Source organism: Athalia rosae, chromosome 4 (assembly GCF_917208135.1).
Source record: "Athalia rosae chromosome 4, iyAthRosa1.1, whole genome shotgun sequence".
NCBI lineage: Eukaryota > Metazoa > Arthropoda > Insecta > Hymenoptera > Athaliidae > Athalia > Athalia rosae.
This window is the reverse complement of record NC_064029.1, coordinates 6202310-6217214: the sequence shown is the minus strand read 5'-3', so window position 1 is coordinate 6217214 and position 14905 is coordinate 6202310. Positions and strand designations below refer to the sequence as shown.

The window sequence follows — 14905 nt, the reverse complement described above, 5'->3', positions numbered from 1 at the left end:
AGCTCGTGAACGAAAATTGAGGGCAAATTATATGGGGTGCAGATTGCCTATTCGCTAGCGTCAAGTGACGCTTTCGGGTTTAGAATTAATTTGTGCGGCCTCCCCCCCACCGCCAAGTATTGTGCGGCGAGATGCCGCGCGGTCGAGGCTTACGTTTCCTTCGCCGTTGGATCTACTACACCGGATATTCCTGTATACCTGATGCCTACATCTGGCGGGTACAAGACGTGCGATGTCCTGAGATACGCGCGGTTCCGGCATGCCGCACCGAATTCCTTGCAAATTCGAAATAACGCCAAACGTGCCGATTTCACCCCAAGCAAGTCGGAAGGACCCCGTTTCCCTTCCGCATCGACGCCTGACCACGAGATGAAAAAAAAGGCCACGAAATCAAAGCTGGCGTCGAATTTTATCGATTCATCGACGAAATAATTTCCTATACTCCTTCGGATCAATGGGGATGAATTACTTCGGCTTTTCCGCCTCCGAATAATTAGCTCGGTATTGCGCGCGAGGCGAAGCGTGGGGTGAAAAATAATAAAGCAATATCCGGAATGGAGGAAAAATTACCGGCGTATTAGCGTCCCGTGGGGGTCTGGCATAACTATAACCTACAGCACTACCAGCTACCCGTAGAGTACGTCGGGATATCCTAACCTTACCTAACTTAACTTACGGTCCCTATTGGCCAATAACGGCCTCTTCTAGGCCTCCTATATAAATCGTACGCCCGTTCTTTATACGACTATGGGGCAAATAGATCACATTTCCCGCTAATAAGGGTGCCGGTGCGACGTTTTCTCCTCCTCAACGGTCCCCCCACCCCCCGCCGCCACGACTTCGTCCTCCACGCGCCCCTACGGGGTTCCCTAGTTTTCGCGTTTTCCTGCCAAATTTTTTCTACTTCTCCCTGCAATTGTGTCACTGTACACATATAGTTCTATACACTTTCCCTGGCTACTAGGCGCGCAACTGTATACCGGTTTCCGTAGCATTCGCTGGGGTGTGATTCATTGTCATGGTAATGCCAATGGCAATCGATCTGCCTCATTACGTCAGCAAAGTCTCAGCCGTCACGGGTGACCTTATGATCTTTCTCCCCCAAATTCATGGGAAAAAATTGATACCCCGTGCGGTGTACTCGGTCGTCCGGCTTTTACAGCGTACAGGAAAAATCCGGCGAAGTTTGACGTGCGTCCGAATTTCCGTCTATCGAGGCAACGATCCGAGGCGATATTATAAGGCGGTAATAAGGGTTGAACACCGCCGCGAAACGGACCTTCAAATTTCACTCCTAATGTAACAGTGGAAAGCCGGTGCGACGATCGTCACGACGAGATAAAATCCCGGGGTCGCTAAATGAGGTGAACTCCGCGAACCCGAATCAACCCTGTCGTACTGCACTTCGGGATCCCGGTGGCTAGGGCGTATTATACGGAGTCCGTGGTACGGATAGTTGGAACGAACGGTTCACCGGGAGTTCTAGATTGTTGGGCGGGTGGACTCGTTGTAATGCCCCGAAGCTCCACCCAGTTAGATTGCCTGCCTAATTATCTGGCGAGGCACGATAGGGAAAACCCATCTTCAGAGATGAAACTAGGAAACCCAGATGGGACCGCGGGGTGACGGAGTCCTGCGGGATGCCAAATGCCTTCCTAGGTCATTGTTACGTCATTACTCGCCTTTAGTACGGTCTTGTGATTCGGAATTTGGGTCCTTTTACCGCCCCGTACGAAGAGACAAAACTACCGTCAAGTACGACCGAGTCGAGCTGACGCGACGACGAAAACGAGCGTCGGGATTCCTCCGGGGTAATAGTAAGCCCTGGTAATTCCAATTAAACCCCAACGACTGTTATGCTAAGACCAGTTTTTATATCGCCACGTTACGTACCGCGTAGAGCGTCGATACAACCTATATAGGAACGGAGGGTGGTGGGAAAAATTTTTCCCCCTACAACACGCGCGAGGACGTAGAAATCGTCCGTTCGTTACCCGATGACGTCAACTTCGACGTATAATTAAGAGCTTCATCAACGACAACCGCGACTATTACCCATACGCTTTATGGAATTACCCAAAACTTCGCGAAGTTATCGGAAACTGTTTATCTTTCGTCCCCGTTTCCCCGAGTCGCTCAACTTTCTCAAGCCGTTAATATAAAGTTGAACAAACTTTCCTACAACTAATAGAAGAGTCATCAAACGCGTACGAGTTGACGTCGATGTCATTTTACAAATCACGAGATTCGACGCATTACACCGGGCGTGGTGACTGTCCGGTAATAACTATAAGCGAACAACTAGATTTTTTTTTCCTGTTATTTTAGTTTATCTTCTCCTACCGGTCAGATATTCGATGACCGAAAACTATTTCCTCGTGATTCAATTACTACGCGCGTTCAATTCCACGAAACGAAGTAGTTGACGTAACGGTTTTCATTCAATTCGTATATGCAAACTAAATCCTATTTCACCCCTGTTAACTGCCCGTACCCGTTGCCGTTTCGACTATTCCACCTTCTTTTTAGCGAGTATTTCTTTTTTTTTTTCTTTCTTTCTTTCTCTCTTTCTCTAGCCTCCGTCCTTTTTTCTCTTCTCTCTACCTATTTGTCACTCTAACGACGATTAACAACAGGTTATACGAGATAGCGTGGCGTCAAACAACGTGAAAATAGTCCACGGAATCTCCGTTACACCAAATCGACACGGATCCTCTCCAAAAATGACCTCTTCAAAGTCGTACGAAACGCGTCGCCGATTTCCTCTCGCCAAATTTCGTCTATCGAACTGAGCGACTGTTATCTCGCATTTCGCGGATGATGCCTCTTCGATCGAACGCGATAACGCCCCACGTAGCGAGTACGATCTCGAAGATCCTTTATCCGAAAGCCGAGCGAACGAGGAGGATGGCCGAGATCGCCGCGGTGGAGAGTATCGTTCCAAGGAGCTATCGCGGTATAAACAGAGGCGAACACGGTAGGTAGCTACCTACCTACTCGGTGTGGTTCGGCCTGAGCTAGGCGAGCTGCAATCAATACTGTTTCGGCTTTACGGTGGAAACACTCTCTCCGAAACAGCCTACATTTCGGGTCGGGGAGCGACAGCGACGAACGGTCGTTCGGCGGAGGGAAGAAGAGGGATATACGGGACGGGGGAGGGTCGGCACGGGCCGCGGGCCGCATACTGATGGGGCTATGGAGCACCGCGCGCGTATACCGGGAGCACACAAACTCGGAACCCGCGCAACGACGAAAGAACGGAGGAACCCAACGGTATACCCGGTACAAGGGACTCCTGCGAGACGCGATATCCCTCCCCCCTCCTCCCCGGTATAAAAAAAGAGAAAAAGAAAAAAGGAAAAAGGAAAGAAAAAAAACAATATGCGCGTACAGCCGTACGCGGATACTCGAAAAGGATGGTATAAGCTTTTTTCGTTTTTAGCAAACGCGTTGTAACGGCGAGAATGGTAAGTCATTGTTCCGCACCCCCGCAATGTCGACGGTCGGGGAGGGGGCGACCTTATATGGTCCTGGAATTAGGGGAATAAAATATTTTTGGACGGCGATATATCCGTCGAAGTGTTTGACGCTCGTCGACCTTCCGAGAATCTCGAATCGTCGGAAGCGCGGTTTCGGCGATCGGATTCGACGAGCGAACGCTACGGGAGGATCGGGGAGTAGAATTTGAAAATAAGAAACGTCGAAGCTTCGTCGGTTTCGGGAGGACAATTTCATCCAATTTTCACTTTCTAGACAATTTGGCCGGTTTTAAAAAAGTGCGGAGGGTTGTGTTCGTACAAGCCTCTGGCTGCGGGACTATAATAGTTGCCTCAGCCAGTAAGTGGGAACCCGCTATTCTCAATTGGCTCCCCATTGGGCTCGTTCCACTCATTGGATCATCGTCGTTCGCCGAAAATTCGATCATTATGATTGCTTATGATGTAAATGATGCCCCGAGGCAGCAATTGTTTCCAGCCCACGGACCTCGCGTAGTCCACATACTACACGGCTTACCCCTCCCCCCTCGCCCCCCGTATAAAATACACCCGGCAACCGTACCCGTGCAACTTGGATTCTGATGGGGTCAGACTCCGCCGTAAGATTTCGAGGGTAAAAAAAACGTAATACATACACACACGTACACACGTGTATAGCGACGTCTTGCGCGGACCTTAGGGACACCCCAAGGGCCCGAACCCCCTCATCCCCCTACCCCGCCGACTAATTTGGCCCTCGGTTCTTTACGAGCATCGTTTTAGATTCCACTGAAAAAGTAAACTATACTTAACTCGGTCCTTCTCTTTAACCAGACAACCACAAAATTCCGTCTCGCACTCCCTTATAGCCTCACAAGTGGCATTGCGTCATATTTGACATCAATTTTGGCCCGAGAGTGACTACGTTTCAAACAAAGTGTCGATTTTAAAATTCACCTAACGGATTCCTCGTTGATTTCGGCTGACGTCGTTGCATCGCGAAGAATTTGGCGCTGCCACGGCGCGCCAAACCCGGCGGTGCCTACGGTCCCGCGCGAACAATGCGTCAATTTTCAGCGTCCGAATATGCAGCGATAACTGCATAAGGATTTTCAAGCGTTGCGAATCGTCGGGTTATTAATAATAACGAACGTGCGTTACACTGACCGCGGGGTGTTTACTCGCAGGTACGGACGATAATGTATTCTTTGACACAACGACGACCCGAAGACTTTCGCGTCGACTCCGCGTCACATCTTTATGGCGACGTGCGTATTTCGTTGACGTTGGTGCACACGTGTATATACGTCGCATCCGGTTCGGCGGTCGATCGCGAATCAAACCGCGATGCGATAAATCGGCATTCGTTCGATCGATCGTCACGTAGCAAACTCCCGGCGGGTCTCACGTACCACGAGGAGCTGCTCGTCTCCGCTTTTTCCCCGTCGGGGTGCCTGCCGTTCGCGAGCGAGCGAGCGAACGAGCGTGCAGAAGTCGGACCCCGCGGAAGACAGCCGAGACTCGCCTCGTATGATCCCAAGACTCCGCGAACTGCACCGCGACGTAGCTTATTACACGTAACGTATATACACATGTGTATATATATGTATATATACGGAGGTACGTATGTAAGACGACGGTAGGAATGCCTCGTCGTAGGAAACTAGGCGCGCCGTCCTCCGCGGACAACATTCTCCTAGATTTTTCTATCGATAAAAATTTATACCATATATTTTATACTGTAACTAACACACAACGACACGTGGCCGTGTATTACGAGAGTCGCGAACGACCCGAGTTACAAATCGTCATATCGCCGGCGATCGCGCGAGGTACAAGCCAAACGTAGTAGGTACAGATAGAGAAAATCGGTTGCGTACGTGTATAAGCTTGTAAAGTCCTCTGTTAAAAAACCGAAATGGATAAGGTCGAGGGAAAAAGGGGGAAAAAAAAGAAACAGAAAATTGAGAGAAAAGAATGTTGGAGTACGCGACGTTAGTTCGAGAAGATATTCCGAAATCTGTGTAATATACGGGGGAAAAAAGTGCGGGTTGATTTCGAAACGGTATAGTTTATGTATCTTAGTCGAGTTCCCGTATACCGGACCGAAGGTTTATTTTTTTTCTTATCTATTTTTTCATCAAATAGCTGAAATTTAACGCGCGTCCTTGCCAGCATTAATTAAGCGGCCCACAAGCTCGCTAAATACCGTTGCGACAGAGAAGAAGATATAATAAAAAACGTAGTCAGAAATAGAGTGAGAAAAAGCGACGGACGAACAGGGAAGAGCGGATGAGATGGAAAAAAAGACACCATTAGCTGCTACTTGTAACGCCGGATTGAACTGCCACGTCCATTCCATCTAACGGGCATACCAAGGAGGTATATACGAGCAACGCGCTATATCTATCCACCGCGGTCGAGACGCACAGAGAGAGAGAGAGAGAGAGAGAGAGGGAGAAGAAGAGACAAGCGGCTTGTTATACTTTATCATTATTTATTATATCTATCGCTAATTGTTGGCTTTAATTGAGAAAGTTCTCAGGCTACTACCCATATAGACGTGTCACACGGATTCTTAGCAATTTTATACCGTACCTACGCGTACCCTATACCTCTCATTTATTCTTCTCGCGAGTCCGAGTCTCGAACGGCGTCACGACACCGCGAGCTGCACGTGTAGCTTCTCGGGTCAGTCCGCGTCCCATTTCGTCAGCGATTCTCAGGTGTACCCAACTATTAAAACCTGTTGACATCCGACGATATGGGACCTCGATTATAACGAGCTTACATCCGTCGAACGATACTTTCAAAAAACGTATTGGTTTCATTTTTTTTTTGTTTTTTTTCTCACGATTTCCGAGGTGTTTTTTTCTCTCTTTTCTTTCTTTTTTTTGCCAAACGTAGCGGAGGGGTGGGGCGTTTGTTCGGCAGTCGCAAGTAAATCGCGAGTCACACGGATTCTCGAGACTATACGTGTGGGGGGGACACAGAGCGAAACGCACCGGAGTCGGGTGTACTTTGAAAATCGTAGTCGAAACCGCGGAGAAGCTTGTAGCGTGGGTCCCGAAGACAACCCCGTACGTATTGCGGGCGACAGCTGTCAAATGAAATGTTGAAAAACGTTAACCAAGCGAAATTTCGAGTGGTACGTGAGGAGGGTGCAGCGAGCTATACGGTGCCACGCCGGGCCGGACGCCCGGGGCGTTTCGGGGGTTCGTTCTGCAGTTTTCCCGATCCAGCCTATGTACCGTACGATGGCCGTAAGGTTAGAATTGATAACCCTCCGATTGTTGCGGCGCCCGAATTACTCCCCTTTGACTCTGAGCCAAATCAAGTAAAGTTGAAGAGAAGGAGAGAGAGAGAGAGAGAGAGTGAGGTGTAGCCGGGGATTATAGAGAGTAAAGTAAATTTGCGGGCGATTCGTTTTTTTTTTTCTCCTCTGCTTCTCTCTCTCTTCTCTCTGGTTCGACGACACCCCCGTTCGATTCCGGGGCGAGCCTTCGTTGTTTTTCAGTCGGGCTTGGGTAATTTTTACTTTTCTCTTCGATTGCGTTCGGCGTCGGATGTATATTTACCGTCGTAATTAATGGCTTCGATGCGATCGTTGTAATACCGATAGGACTTTACACCGCTGCCGATGGTTATGCTGAATATATTTCAATCGTAAAACGTGGGATTACCATATTATTACCCGATGCCCGCTCTACTGTTGACAAATTAAAAATTATTCATACACCCATCTCAGATACAGTTGGATTTACTGCGGGATAAACTGCGTGGGTAAAACACGGGGGGCGGAGGGGCGGGGAGGAGGGATCTGGAAAGTATACATCCATACGGCGCATAATTCATTCGATAATTATTTTTCGTGACGAAGTAACGTTCGAGATTTCGCATATCGCAGACGTTTAGTTTTATCACAAAAGGGTGAACAAGCTTTCTCGAAACGAAGATAATAAGTTTGACGTTAATTTGGCACTTACCCGTTCACGAGTGTCACTTTTGTACGGTAATGTTGACGCGGCGCGCGTATTAATGATCGATCGCGAGTCGATGTTTCGTAACATTAGAATCATTCACCGATGGAAAAATAATTCAAATGATGTCGGTGCCGCGCGCGGGTAGGTGTACAGGTATATACAGACGTGCGCTAAACGGGTCGCGACGCGAAAGTGGTCGAAACCAGTCTCCGCAAAAAACGATACAGCAAATTGACGTGTAAAAAAAACATGTTATATTCCGACCTAACGAAGCCAATTAGAGTTTTGAGGTTTTAGCTGCCACTGCCCTCTGAAAATCGAACGTCGAGAACTCGCGGTAGATGATACTAAAAACTATCCAAATCTCATCTCGGAACGCGATTGAAAAAAAAAAACAGAAAAAAAAAAGAAAAAAACGAATGAGAGAAAAGAAAAAAGTTAAAATTAAAGAATTGTTTCTCACTGGTCCCTAAAGGAGGATCTTCTCCTCCGTTTCGCGAAACCTGACAGAAGGATCTCGAGGAAAACGGAGTATGTGTAATGCTTTATTAATAAGCACCTGTTCCGAGGCGGTTTATATCAGCTCTCTGTTCTCCGAAACTGACCGCCCTGCACTTTAGGTGCAAAAGTAAAGGCAAAAGTAGAGGTAGAAACCGAGGCGCTACCGCTCGCGGGCGTACAGAGGTTGAAAATTCGTAACCGATTGGGGGCTGAATTACGCACACGTGCGTGTCTCGTCTGTCTGTAGCCATCGGGGTGGAAGTTTGAACCGTACGGACGAGTACAACGAACCAACGCTCCGATCCCGCAACACACAGAGAGACCGCCCGCGTCCGTCTACCTTGTCTCGGTAATTGCAGTTATTGCGATGTTGTGTTTGGTGTCAATCCCTCCGTCGGCACACAGTTTCCAATGCGGTATACGTCGAGTAGTCAGTTATATTCGGCCTGTCGTGTGGCTTCGCTAAATTTCACCCGACTAACACCGCCGGTATGCAACTCGTCGAAAAGAACTCTTCAAATCAACGGACAGGTATTCCCGTCAATTCTCGAATCGACGTTCGATCCAATTATTTTTTGTCGCGAATTTTTTTTTATCCGCTCATCAGAAAAATAACCTTCGTCAAATCATTCCAAGCGCACGAGACTGATTAGTCGATTTTCGAATATACCCGCGTTTTTTCGTTGTTCTTTTTTTGCAGAAGTTAATCCAAACCCAACGTTTAACGAAGCTATTTGTCGTGAGAAAATTAGCAAGACTTCTGAAATTCCAAGTCTTTTCAAGTTCAAAATTTCAAGGCCTCAAAAACGGATGTTTTTAGGAGGCGAAACAGTGTGGCCCGTTAATCTTCGCGCATCGTGTATTTAAGAAAAATTGCTCGGTGTTTCAGAAGGAGGTGGGTGAATACCGACGTCGGTATATTCGAAAAATAATGAATCTTAGGGCGTCAGGAGAGGACAAAGGAAGGAAAAGAAATGGTTTATTGTTGGGTAATTGTCTCTGGCGTCGCGGCAACCCTCTTCGAGTCATAATACATGGACTAATATATGCACCGAGGCACAACTACAGCTGAGGAACGCGGCGACGAGACAGACCGACCCCATGGTTTGGCTAGACGATGCGAAGCAATACGGACGAAAATCGCGTGGTAAAACGTAGGGGGAAGGGTAAGGAAGGGGATGCGCATGACGCGGGCTGCGGAGAACCTTATATTCGCCTTTATTGAATTTCGGGACACTTCCAAGGGGTGGCAAATAAATTAATTCGGGTTTTGCTGCATCGCTTTTTACGATATAACTGCGGTTTGTTAGACATCATTCATCGAATGAATTCGATTTGACGCCTGTATCTATTTTTTCAAACCTGCTTTCGCCTATTCGTTTTTTTTTTTTTTTTTCTATCACTTCATTATGTTCGACATCGTTCGACAGCTCACTTTGTGCAACAAAAGAGCTTCGTTACTACTGATTACCAAACAATCTCCCATAATTACTGTTCACGACAGGGATAGAAAATAATTTTTGAGTCACTCACAACTCAAAATTCGTTTCTCGCCGATCGCTTATATTGTAACAAAACATTCAAACAACAACAAAATAATAATCGATACTCCTGGTCCCGAATATTCGACGAATATCAGATGACAAAATAATTCTATTCATGCAGCTCGTACAAATATACATGTGCACATACCAAAAAAGCTGCTGGGTCCACGCATCTTCTGCCCACCAAAGATACCACGTGGCTTCTTGTCACATGACTTCCTCCCCCCTCCTTCCACTTTGCAGAGTCATCCTCCTACCTTTCCGCAGCAGCGGAAGAGGAGTCCACGTGACCGCGAACTTGCACCGCACAAAACTGTGTGTAAGACACTGTCACATTACCTCGGCGATTTCCGGGGTGGTATAGGTGGCCGTGTTCGAAAACGTACACACGCGTCGTACCACCGCGACCGACCCTTCCCCCCCCTCCCCTCGTCCGAGACAAAATTTCGGGGACAAGGAAATCGTGGAAATGCGAAAATCGCCTGGCCAAAGTTGGCGCACGCATAGCTAAAAGCCGGAGGTATTAATACGCGTTGGAGTTCCGCGTGCTAGCAACTACTATCTGTGGCAAGAGCGGTTCGGCAGTGAGAGTTTGGTATACTCGGAGTATGGTAAGTAGGTGCACCCCTCACCGCCCCCACCCCTATTCGGAGATCCGCGCTTACGGAGCTCTCGCCCCTCTTACGATGCCGACGAGCCGCGCGCGAGCCGCTCGACGAGACGCAGGGCCGACAGCGGCGAACGGGACGACCTTTGACCGGGATCGGTGATCGCGACACTCGGTGCACTTCGAATGATTTCGTCGATCCGGGATGAAAAACGAGAGAGAGAGAGAGGAGAGAAAAGGGTTTTTTCCGAGGGGTTAATTTTGGCGGAAGCGTAGGAACGCTTGGAGGAAGGGCGCGTGGCGTGTGGCCCTCGGTTGTTTTATCACGGCACTGCCGAAAGAGGCACCAACACACCGAGCCGTATCCTCGTGGCATGCTTGCAACGTAAAAGACAACGTTTGCATGCTAACATATCTATTATAATGCTCCGTCGGGCGAATCCCTCTCTATCTCCTTCTTTCTCTCGCATTCTTGGCTCAAAGACTAAACCGATGCATCGTTTATTTCTCCCTCTCCCTCTCTCTCTCTCTCTCTCTCTCTCTCTATCTCTCTCTCTCTCTCCTCCGTACCCCCGGCGTGCATAAATGACTACTTTCAAATGCAAAAGTATGAATGAGATGCAGTTTCCTTCTCTTTTTCCACCTTTTTCTTTACCTCTTTCTCTACGTGTACCGCGGAGTCTATCGTCGTAGGGATACACGTACACTTTCGAGTATACGTAAAATACGAGTGTACCAACGGTATGTGCGTGTAAACCGTGATATACGCCGGTGTACAAACGCTCCCGATATCCCCACCAAAAACTTTGAGTCCCCCGGCCTTGCACTCGACGACAGACTCCGCGAAGCTTTGCGGTGCGGGGGGAGGGGGGGGGGGGGAAACGGCAGACATTTATTTGCAATTGTAACGAGAAATCTTAACGCCGTTACGGAATAATGCGTCGACCCCGAATCCCTTCCGCGACCGCAAACTCACTCGCTATAGTTGTCCTCGAAATGCAGGGTGCGATATTCGCACCGACGTTAATTTCAAGGGCCAAAGTGCGCGAGAATTTACTCTCAAAATCAATTTTTCAAACTCTTAAACGAACAAGATCAAAATCACAGTACCAAAAACGAGACGAGAGATCGTCACAATCAACACTTCGCGCACTCTAATCACCCCCGAGATATTCTCCGTCTCGCGTATAAAATCTGACTGCCCTGCCGAATGATGAAAATTTCCACTTCGTTGTCAAAGACGTTCAGGTATAGAGCCTCGACTCGTCGTACTCACTTTGACGCGTCACTCGATTCGACCGCAACCTTGGCGCCCTAATCGTCGAACGTAAACATTGACGAGTATACACTGACGCCTGAGTCAAATCTCTCGGGTAATACCTTCAGTATTAAAAGTTCAGCGGTGCCGATCGTTTGCGAGGAGTATAATTCGTATTTCCGCAAAACCATTCTGTGCGTCGATCGTTCTCGGTACAGAGGCGAGTATCGGAAGCCGTGTTAAGGGATATCTCTGGCTTGCATCGCGTCACCTAATAGCTACCGGCTATCGCAGTGCTACCGGTGCATCCGTGGAACCTTTTACGGCACGTGGGAATCCCATTCTCCGTGCGAGCAAGTCAACATCGGCGTACGTTAGCGGAGATCTACTACGCACGTTCTACCAGAGGAGGGGGAGGGGGAGGGGGTGAGTACTCGTTGAAAATTTGTTGTTAAATTTCCAGAAAAAAAATATTCATCGTGGGGAGAATGTGCGAAGATACGTCGTGGAAGTATTCGATATCCCCGGACATTTTCGTCGACGGAATTCGTCACAACCGGGCGATGACCTCTCGTAGGTGAGGCGTAAGTATATCTCTTGTTTATTGGAGCAGATGAGAATTTCCGTGGGTATGAATTGAACGGAGTTTCCCCCGTATATTCGATGCGTTTCTTGGAGGACAATGAGAGGAGATCGCGTTGTACAAGGGTTAGTCTTCCCCCGGCACGTGCGTGACTTTCATTAAAAGGCAATCCCGCGCTAATGTGAGCACATTAGATATTAGAGTCATCCGGTACCCCGTGTAATAAAAGGGTTGCCCCTCCATCATATTTTGCGCCCCGCGCAAAATACGTTTCCCGCTCGTATATCCACTGTCAAGGTCATCACCCTTTTCTCGACGATCGCAGCTGGACCCTCGCGAACTCGATTCGCTTATGTTAATCAGGCGTGACGTCATATCCGAGAGCTACCACCACCACCACCACCAACTACACTTACGCCGCATGTGAACCGAACGGAGGCGACGATTTCCCCCTATCTACAGTCATCGGAGAGTATATAGATATAAAAGTGCTCGCCAAAAAAAAAAAAAAAATACAACCACTGTAAGTGAACTTTGAAGAGTTACGCTCCCCTTTATATTCCGGGGCACCCTTGTACGCAGCGGTAGCTCTTTCAAAACCGCTATCTATTTTGACAGCGCGCCAACGGGATGCCTCCGCTTTTCTAGCTGCGGTCTATCAAGCGGTAGGCAACTGACGGATGACGTCTCCTGTGAAGGGAGGACTTAATTTGGTTTTAACGACGATCGACGCCGCGATCGTTTTGGTATGTATACATATTTATACTTATATATATCACTTGTATATTTTGGTACATACGAAAAGTATCGGTTTCGATTCGGTCGTCCGCCCCGGCTATACTACCCACACTTATTCAAACCGAACGTGAGGCTTTTACCGTAGCGATAAAATAGAAGACGGATATAAGATGGAGTGAAAATTTTTTTTCTCTCGAATTGAAAAAAGCAAAGTGGTAGAGAAGAGACAGAAATGTGCGTGTGTATATATATATACAAGAGAGAAGCGGAGTCAGATGCTATCGTATCGTTCGTCGTCGGCGACCGGCGCAAGTGTCCGGTAAACTAAGCGGATCCAGGATAATCCGGATCACCTACTTGCCAGGAGAAGGGCCCCGGCATCACCCTCCCTCCCTCCCCCTTATCCTCCTGCCCCGTGTCTCATCCGGTCGCAAGCAGACGCATTTTACCTCCCGGCAACACCGTCTGCGGGCCAATAATAAGCCGTTTAATGCGTCACCGGAGATAAGGCTTCGGGTCCGCCGTTGCATTTCTTTTTTCCGTCCGTTTCATTATTCGAGCTTTTTTTTTTATATTCATCCGAGAAATTTTTTTTCCATTTCCTTTTTCACCTTCGAGTGGAACCGCGAGGTTACGACGCGGGGGTACGTGACCCGGAGTTCGGTGGTAGACAACAGACTTAAATATGGCCATTAGCGTTACCGTGACGCGTAGCTATATGTATACGCGAAGCTGCGATCAAATGAATATGATGAAAGAGTGACGGCATTAGGCAGACGTGCCGTGCATACTGATTTCCGGCTGATTGATTGGGACTCTTTCCACTCCGGGTTTCCCCTCATTTCTCTCCTTGCCCGTTTTTGCAACCCCTCTGTACAGAACTACCGATGTTATCGGTCACCCTTTTACACCCCCCTCGCCACCCCATTTTCGAAGGAGTATTTTCTTCTAGGCTGCAACACCGCGATCCCTCAGCCTAGTTTAGATTATCTAGATTCCGCCCGTCCGCCATTGTCTCATTTATTAAATCTGAAAGAAAATAGAAATAAAAAAAAAGAAAGCAACTCTTCGTACACGAGAAGATATTTCTTCGGTTTATAAGGGTGCGTGAGGGATGGAAATAAAAGAAAGTAATAAAAATATAAAAATGAGGGCGAATCGGGGTCGTAAAGATCGGAGGGGGGGAGGGGGGGGAAGGAAATGTCCGGCCGGATAAATAACATATACATCACGGGGTCCCGTTTCGCGTTCGAAGTGAGACGGTGAATTTTAGGTTGTTGTCAAAGTTTTATAATAACCTCCGACGAGGGGAACGGTGCACGGGTCACGTGACACGCGAAATGGTCCGGTGGTACGTACGTACGTACGTTATACTGTACGATTTCCGCGTTATATACAGCGTCGCGCGACGCCTTCTGCAACGTATACCTAGTACAGCGTTGAAGAGGAGGGCGTCTTTCGAACAGGTTGGCGGGTTGCGGGAAACTGTTCGCGTGTAAAGTAATTGTTCTTGACACCGTAATTTTACAGTGTCATGCGTAGACGTCCGTCCATCGTTCCGTCCGTGGTTGGTTTCATGCGGCACCCGTATACTTCGCGCGTCCTCTCTTCTCCCGCTTCGGGGTACAACGCGATGCGAAACGTTGCCGGATGACTCGTCGTTACCCGCGGTACGGGTGGGTAGGTAGGTAGGTATGTAACTTCGACTCGGCAAAATATTACTTCTCCAGATTTTTACGAAAAAATATTTCACAGTTTGGCCAACTCTATCGGGTAATTTGTAGCGGGATCTCTCTTTGTGTTTGAAAATTTTTTTCATCACTTTTTATTCCCTCCGTCTCCGGACTTCGCGGTGCCAGTTACGTGACCTCGTGTAATTCCGAGGAAAATTTCGACGGGAGTTTTTATTTTTAGCTTGTATATTACTCCCAATATTTTTAGTCAACGACGTTAACTTGGGGGGGGAGGCATGACGTCATTGATTTTCGATCTACATCCCACCCCCGCCAAAAAAAAAGAAAAAAAAAACACAAAAAGGGATGGTAAATACTTCCTGCGATTTGCGAACAACGTCGACGCGAATTTCCTCGCATCAAGAACTAGAGTCGAAGTAAATTGAAACGAGGCACAGATAGTGAGACGCGGAGATCGGCGGTGGCTAGAGGGTTCGAGACGGATGTGTGTTAGCCAATAAAATGAGCGCTGCGAAAGCCCC

At 48.1% G+C, this 14905-nt stretch overlaps 1 protein-coding gene across 2 annotated transcripts in view; it reads right to left on the bottom strand.

Moving 5' to 3' along the window:
* The window catches only part of LOC105692637 (protein downstream neighbor of son homolog), a 159023-nt gene extending 149094 nt beyond the window's left edge, over window positions 1-9929 (bottom strand). For both annotated transcript variants that reach the window (XM_048653893.1, XM_048653892.1), the window contains exon 1: window positions 9653-9929. The gene's annotated coding sequence lies outside the window, so the exon portion shown is untranslated. The remainder of the gene's footprint in view (window positions 1-9652) is intronic.
* Window positions 9930-14905: the final 4976 nt, after the last annotated feature.